Genomic DNA, 8619 nt, shown 5'->3' on the forward strand with positions numbered 1-8619 from the left:
TCACAGCAATGACAAATATTTATTTATTAAGGCGTGTTTCATGAATTCTACTCTAGCTTGAAGTTATCTTCACATTTTACGATGTGTTCTTACTGTGAAATAAAATAATGAATGGGAAATTTAGAGTTGAACAAATTTTTCATTTTACTTTGAGGAATACACATCCAGGTCCGTAAAAACACCAATCCTACTTCCATTAAAATCAAACAGGACAAGTCCTGATGAGTCACATGACTTCATGCACAGCTGGTTAAATACTGGAGACCGATTCAGATGATCAGTGATGCAGAAATGAGCTTTTTCTACAAGTAATAGTTGTGTTGAATGTGTGTCACATATCCTGTGTGTTGCACAGAGCATCAACATTTGAGAACAATATTCTTGTTCATACTGTTATGTTATCAGCCTCTGTATGCAAAGGTGTAAGCAGGGATATCATTTTAAACATGGGTGTCACTCACCAAGCACCAGCGGTGATTTAGGGTGAAGGATGGGTGCTGTGAGAACTGTGAGGCGTCAGCATTGTCAGCTGCAGCCTCGTTTTCCTCCTTTTGTTTACTACCAAAACTGGGGAGAGCCAGCAGCAATAAACCAAAAGACTCTTTCTTAGCATCAACTGCCCAATTGAAGACGTGATCGTGACGTCACCACCGACGTGGCCACCGACGTGGCCACCGGCGGTGTAAACAGCGCGCTCCGTCTCGTTCTGGCGGCTTAAATTAATCTATTTTTCATTTGGTTGGTTATATTACACAACCATGATAAATCTTGGCTGTGTTGTGGGGTGCAACCAAACCTCCATAATTCTGTAATGAAATTGAAGCCAACAAGGAAGTGGCAAAAACTGCAGTTCAACCCTTATCCACTAGGGGCTGCTACCAGAAGTGAGCTAATCCATGGTTTGTTGCTAAAGCACCACTTAAAAAAAAAACCCATCTTAGCAGTTATTAAAATGTCCACTAGGTGGCAGCACAAGCAAAACTAAACCTGTTCCCATCAGTAAAAATGATTTAGTTCAGCCTGCACCAGCATGCTGAGTGTTAGGAGCCTGTTGGTGAGGTCACCTCAGGGGCGTCGTTGCAACTCTTCCTGCAGGTAGCGTGGTGCCAGTCAGTCAGAATTAGTTTCTAAAAATGTTGCCTCATCACTCTGATGGCTGTGAAAAAACACAAATCGACAAAAGTCACTGGACAGTGTCTGTTTATGGTAAAAGCTATAAACAGAACAAACCCCTTTCTGTGATTTAAATGTTTTGTTTCTGTTGTTACGACCAAGGGTCACAAGTTGTTTAATTCGGGGCTTTGTGTGTTGTTCTGATGTTTCTTAGTGCAGGTGCCCACATGTGATTGGTGAACCAGTGGCCTGAGGAGCGTCCTGATTGGATTATAATCAAGTCATCAAAGAGGTGTTGTATATTACAACGGCTGTTGGCAGGAAGGATCTCCAGTAGCGGTCAGTGTTGCAGCCAAACTGAAGAAGCCTCTGACTGAAGACACTCTTCCGTTGTCGGACAGTCTTGTGAAGAGAATGCTCAGGGTTGTCCATCATTTTCTTGATTCTCTGGAGAATCCTTCTTTGCATGATCTCCTCCAGCGGTTCCACAGTCGTCCCCAGAACAGAACCAGCCTTTTTTATTAGGCTGTTGAGCCTTTTCAGGTCCCTGCTTCTGATGCTGCTACCCCAACAGACGATGGCTGAAGAGATTACACTCTCAACAACAGACTTGTAGAAGATCTGCAGCATCTTGCTACAGACACTGAAGGACCTAAGCTTCCTCAAGAAGTGCAGTCTGCTGTGTCCCTTCTTGTAAACAGCTTCGCTGTTCTTTCTCCAGTCCAGTCTGTTGTCCAGGTGAACTCCAAGGTGTTTGTATTCCTCAACCACCCCCACTTCTTCTCCCATGATGGAAACAGTGTTTGACTCCACCCCGTTTCTTCTGAAGTCTAACATCATCTCCTTTGTTTTGTTCACGTTCAAGGTCAGATGATTGTTTCCACACCATGCCACAAAGCGCTCCACCAGCTCTCTGTACTCAGCTTCCTGTCCATCTCTGATACACCCGACAACTGCAGAGTCATCTGAGTATTTCTGTAGATGACAGGTCTCTGATTTGTACTGGAAGTCTGAGGTGTACAGGGTGAAAAGGAATGGTGAGAGTACAGTCCCCTGTGGTGCTCCAATGTTACTGATCGCCTGGTTTGATGTGCAGTTCTTCAGCCTCACAAACTGTGGTCTGTTTGTCAGGTAGTCTTTAATCCAGGCGATAGTTGAGGCCCCCACCTGTGTCTTCTGGAGTTTCTGGCAAAGTTCATCAGGCTGGATTGTGTTAAATGCACTGGAGACATCAAAGAACATGACCCTGACACTGCTGCCTGCTTTGTCCAGATGACAGTGGGTTGGCTGAAGCAGCTGGATGATGGCATCTTCAACTCCATCTCCATGGCGATAAGCAAACTGCAGCGGGTCCTGATATGTCCTAGTTTGCTTATTCAGGTGGACCAACAGGAGTCTCTCCAGGACATTCATGATGTGAGATGTCAGGGCAACCGGTCTGTAGTCATCATTGACTGATGGGCGAGTTTTCTTTGGAACTGGAACAAGGCAGGATGTCTTCCACAGGACTGGAACCTTCTCCTGGGCCAGGCTGAGGTTGAAGAGGTGCTGCAGAATCCCACAGAGCTGCTCTGCACAGGCCTTCAGTACTCTGGGGCTGACACCATCTGGACCCGCAGCCTTGTTCCTGTTCAGTCTCCAGCTGCCTCTTCACCTGACTTCTAGAGACAGATAGGTGGGAGGGGGAGGTAAATGGGGCAGCAGCATCTCCTGACTTGGTTGAAGACAGATTTATAGAACCAGAAGAGTCCATGACTGTGTTAGAGGGCAAAAGAGCTGGCGTGTGACAGGAAAATGTTGGATCAGAGGAGGATGGGATGTCTGATTGGCTGGGGACAGGCGAGGAGGATGCTGGGTTTGTTCCTGAACTGAACCTATTGAAGAACTTGTTCAGTTCATTGGCTGTGTCCGAGCTGCCATCTGTGCAATCCTTCCTCTGCTTGAAGCCTGTGATCTTCTTCATCCCTGACCAGACATCTCTGATATTGTTCCTCTGTAGTTGGTTCTCCAGCTTCTTCCTGTATGCCTCCTTGCTGTCTCTGATCTTGATCTTCAGTTGCTTCTGTATACTCCTCAGTAATTCCCTGTCTCCCTCCTTGAAGGCTCTTTTTTTTCCTCATTTAGCAGATTCTTCAGTTCACTGGTGATCCAGGGTTTGTTATTAGCGAAGCATCTCAGTGTTCTGATGAGTATGATGTTGTCCACACAGAAGTTTATATAGTCAGTGACACATCCAGTCATGGCATTTATGTCCTCTTCATATCCGTGGCAGAGAGTCATCCAATCTGTGGTCTCAAAACAACCCTGCAGGGCTTCTTCAGCATCCTGTGACCATTTTCTCACAATTCTTCTTGTCACATATGTAGGTTGCAGATCATATTTTTATACAATTACTCCTATTTTAGCGTTCCTGCTCTGTTGCTTTTCTAACTGCATTGTTGGTTCTTTTTTAAAACACAGATAAAGTTTCTCTTTAAATTGCTGATGTTTCATTCACGGCTACAAACATCCTCAGAGCTGACACTGATGGTGGCGTCACTTCCTACTCCGTTTATTCGCGGGCAGCAGAGGACGTTGTCGCCCTCTGCTGCCTGCCCTCCCCTCCCCTCTCCGATGATGCAGTCCCATGCGCGCTTCAATGTGTAGACCCCATCGTCTCTGTTCATGGTCCCACATCCACGTCTCCTTATCCACGGATCCGTGAGCAGCAGAGGACGTTGCTGCCCGGGGATAAATGGAGTAGGAAGTGATGCAACCATTAGCGTCAGCTCTGAGGAAGTTTGCAGCCGTGAAGAAAACTGTCAGCAAGGTAAAGAGAAATTTTTCTGTGTTTTAAAAACGAACCAACAATGCAGTTAGAAAAGCAACCCAGCAAGAACGTACCAAAGAGGTTCAGAGTGCTGCTCTGCTTACCTTCAGATCTATAAAACATGAGATATTAATGTCTGTCCTCTCTGCCTGCTGTCAGATGGAACATGAGAATAGAAGAGAATAGAATGCCTTTACAAGTACAACAAAATAAAACAGTGATGCCATCTTCTATGGTGCATAAAAATTATAACTCAAACTAAACTACCGATGGCCATCTCAGAACAAAAACAGATCTTCTCTAGTTGAGATGGTTCAGTGCAGTTAGAATGAGCTGCACAGACAAAGGAAGTTAAAAACGTGTCTTGTGAAGATTCGTTGGTCCTCTACCACTCTGATCTTTACAGATGGAGACTACTGATGTAGAGGAAATTGTGTAGATTAAAACTAAGCAATTGTTGTTCTGTTTGAAAATCTCTCTTTCAGAATGAAGATGATTTGAGATATTTGCATCTTTACGTGATAAGTTAGAATCTATCAGGGAAAAACCACTAATGAAAACACAGTGATATGAAATGATATTTGCATCCTCTGAATGAGGTTCTGGTCTGCTCCCCGAAAAACTGTGTGTGAAGTTTTCTTCTCCATTTAAACAACTCTTCCATTTAATATAAACAGTGGTGCGAGCCCCCCCCCCCACCCTCCCCCCCCGCTTCATAAAAAATGGTTATTTGAGGGGGGAGGGGGTTATTTTGGGGGGAAAGACCCATCACTGTCATGAAAAACAATAATGTGAGATGTTTGAATGCTTTGGCAGACCTCAACCTTTGAAAAAGTAATGTGAGAAGATGTTTGCATCTTTAAAAGAACTAACTAGTTTCCTGAAAAACTGTGTGAGATGATCTTTTCATCTCCCTTTTAAAAGCTCTTCCTTTTAATCAAAAACAGTGATGGGAGGTGGTATTTTATTTTGTTTTTTACTTTTGGAGAATTCACCTGTTTTGGTAAAAAGAGTGACAATGTGCTGTTTGACTCTCTCTTGGTAGTTTTCATCCATTTGGTGAAAAACAGTGTTGTGAATTCAGACGGGGTTGTCACCTTCAAATCAGCCAATGAGTATGCTCTGAAGAAAGGCTCCCTGACTCTTTGACATCAGAAACTTTATTTAAGAGTCCGCATCAGTACAGGTTTGATGCATCAGGAACCCGGAGGAAATTACCAAAAGAAAATCCCCCGAACAACTTCTTTTATTGACTTTGGGGTACGTTTTCCACTCCCATGTAAGGACGGGAAAGAATATATATCACTTTATTTAAATTATCAAACCATTTTCAAGCAGAACTTCATGAGAATCAGGAGAGTTTTATAGGCATCTGTGTGAAAATCAAAACATTAGGAAGTTGCCGTGGTATTTGTTGCAAGAAAAGATAAATGATTAGTAAAAATAAGAATTAAGAAATAAACAATGAAATGATAATATAGGGAAGGAATAATTAGAGAAGCAGCTACTCTATGCAGGCCAGTGTAGGCAGTGATCAGGGCAGATCAGTTCAGGTGCAAACACAACACAGGGTCAGGTGACTGAAACAAAGCAGCTGGAATGGGCCGGTCTACGACTGACGTTCATGAGTCCGAACCGCAGAGGGGAACATTCTGCTTTTGTGGCGAGAGGTTCTGGTCTGAATGGATCGGAGCCCAATACCTGATACTAAACAATATCCAACATATTTCTCACAATGAGCTTCAACTTCAATATCTAAGCTTTCACAACCATCAAACACCCAAAAACTGGGTGAAGGAAATAGAGACTTTGTGTTGGTGTGCATAACGATCGTGGTTGAGTCCTGGGAAAAGCTCTTCCAATGTCAGAGACGTGATGTGAATTTGTCACGGCATGAAATGCTCAATAATACAGGAGAATGACGTCTGCTAGAGTAGCTCAACGGTGAAAGGATTGGTTTGGTGAGGAGAGGAGCCAAGGTTCAAGCTCACCAAAAACAGAGCCAGTGTTTTAGACTTGATGTGAATTCTTCAAAACATCAAATGCTCTAAAATGGAAATAATCTGTGTCTGCCGGAAGAGCTCAGCAGTTAAAACATTTGGTTCTTGTGCAGAAGTAGCAAGGTTCAGTCCTGGAAAATACAATTCCAATGTTTTAGACATGATGTGAATTAATCACAACATCAAATGCTCTAAAATACAAGTAGGCAGTGTCTGCTAGAGTAGCTCAGTCACTAAAACACTAGACTGGAGAGCAGAAGGTTCATGGTTCGATTCCAGGCTTCTGCAAGAAGTGTAACTGACATTGTAGAAATAGGCAGTTCAAAATGCAGACACCATAAAGTAAAGGGGTAGGAAGAAAGACAGGTAGATAACTAATTAAGTAAAAAGGTAAACTGGGAAGTAGGAAGATAATTTGGTAGTGAAGAAGCAGGAAAGGCACTTAGTAGTTAAGCAGGAAGACTTGTAATTGTAGGATGATAGCTTGGTAGGCAGACCAATAAATAGAGGAAAATATGTGAATTACCAAGTAAAAGGTAGGTGAGGGTCCTTAATATAACGTAGAGAGGAGAAAGTGGAGCTCTAGACAGTAAAGAGTGGAGGGGAGTAGAAATAAAGTCCCCAAAGAGTAGAGGGAGGGGCAAAGTAGGGCCTTGGAGAAAGCAAGGGCATAGTTGGGACAGTGGGAAATGAGCCACCAGAGGGGCGGACAGGTGAATAGTAACTGTAGAACAAAAAGGGAATCTTGGGGGAGAAGAAGGAACCCCAGCAGAGGAAGGAGAATGTAGAGAGGGACTTTGGCAGAACAGTACCTGGAGAAGGGTAACTATATTCTCAGACAGCTCTACTGTATAGCCAGGAAGTGGGATACAGGAGAGGGGCCAGAGAAGGGTTTAAGTTTTCTCTGCACATGATATTCTCACAATTGCCCCACCTTTCTCCTCAAACTTTATACCTAAACTGTCCTCTTTTATCTCTCTTCATCCAGCCTTTACATTAGAGACCCTCTTCTACCCCTGCACTAGATCACCTACATTCCATATCTTCCTTTGTACCTAACTATTTAGCTACCAAGCTATCATCATCATGCTAGTCACTTATTTTCCTACCTGCTAGCTGCCATTCTTGCTTCTCTACCAAGATAACTTCCTCCTACTTCCTACTTTCCAATCTACCTTTTTACTTACTCAGCTGTCTACCTTCCTACCTGATTACTCTGTCTGCAGTTTATATCAACTATTTCTGCTATGTGAGTTACACTTCTTGCAGACTTCTGGAATTGAACCCTGAACTTTCTGCTCTCCAGTCTGATGTTTTAGAGACTGAGCTATTCTGGCAGACACTAACAACTTGTAGTTTAGAGCATTTGATGTTGTGAAGAATTGCCATCAGGTCTAAAACAGTGTTAAATGTTTCTAGTGGGATTGAACCGTGGTCCTAGTGAACACCAAACCAACCATTTAAGCACTGAGCTACTCCAGCAGATAGTGTTCAGGTGTATTTTAGAGCATTTGATGTTGTGAACGGTTTCTGGTGGGACTGAATCTTGAACCTACAGCACAACAAACCCAATCCTTAAGCACAGGGCTACTCTAGCAGATGCTGTTCCAGTGTAAAATAATAGAAATCTCATCTAGAGGTGGCTCATGTCCACAATATGATCAGTAATTATTTCTTGTTCAGTGAAAAAAAATCGATCACGTTAACTCATTCACTGCCAGCCGTTTCCTGATCAGAAAAGGCCTTCGCTGCCAGCGTTTTTCAGCGTTTTCACTGTTTTTTAAGTCACAGAACGTTGTGCTCTGTGATGACGTCAATGCCAAAACTAACAAAACAAAGGGTAGACTCACCTCTTGCATCAGGAAGAATCCGCGCGTTTCGAGCGTTATCCATTCCCTCTGCTAGGGGTGGGCAATATAAACGATATAAGGTAGAAATGATATAAAATTGGGTAAAGATAGAGTTTTTGGCTATATCGCAATACCGCGATAACACATGACGTCACTAAGATGTGCACCCTGCTGGCATTGGGGCAACAGAATGGCAGTGACTGCAAGTATGGAGTGGGCGGAGGAGGAGGCCTATATGCCACATGAGGATATTTAAAAGCATGTCATTTTGATATAGAATAGAATAGAATAGAATAGACTTTATTGTAATTGCTCATGGCAATTAAATTACAGATGGTCCGCCATCAACAGTGCAATAAATGTGAAAACCATAAAGGACTAAAAACAATTTAAAAACATTCAGCAACAAAACAGATGAGTCCACATTACTGACGGGGATGTGGGGGGTTGAATGGTGCTGTTGTGTTGAATGTTCTGATGGCCCAAGGGAAGAAGCTGTTGGAAAGTCTGGTGGTAAGTGATTTAACTGACCTTCAGCAGCGCCCTGAGGGCAACAGTTCAATCAGGCAGTGGGCAGGGTGGGTGGGGTCACGGAGGAGAGCAGCGGTTCTCTTCAGGCAGCGGGTTCTGGAGATGGCCTCCAGGGATGGCAGGGTGCAGCCAATAATCCTCTGGGCAGTGTTTATTGTCCTCTGAACAACCTTCCTGTCCTCAGCAGTGGAGCCTGCATACCACACACTCAGGGAGTAGGTGAAGGTGCTCTCCACGGAGCAGTGGTAGAAAGCCAGCAGCAGTTTCTGATCCAGGCCACACCTTCTCAAGACCCGGAGAAAGTGCAGCCGCTGCT

The sequence above is a fragment of the Nothobranchius furzeri genome, chromosome 4 (genome assembly GCF_043380555.1).
Source record: "Nothobranchius furzeri strain GRZ-AD chromosome 4, NfurGRZ-RIMD1, whole genome shotgun sequence".
NCBI classification, from domain to species: Eukaryota; Metazoa; Chordata; class Actinopteri; order Cyprinodontiformes; family Nothobranchiidae; genus Nothobranchius; species Nothobranchius furzeri.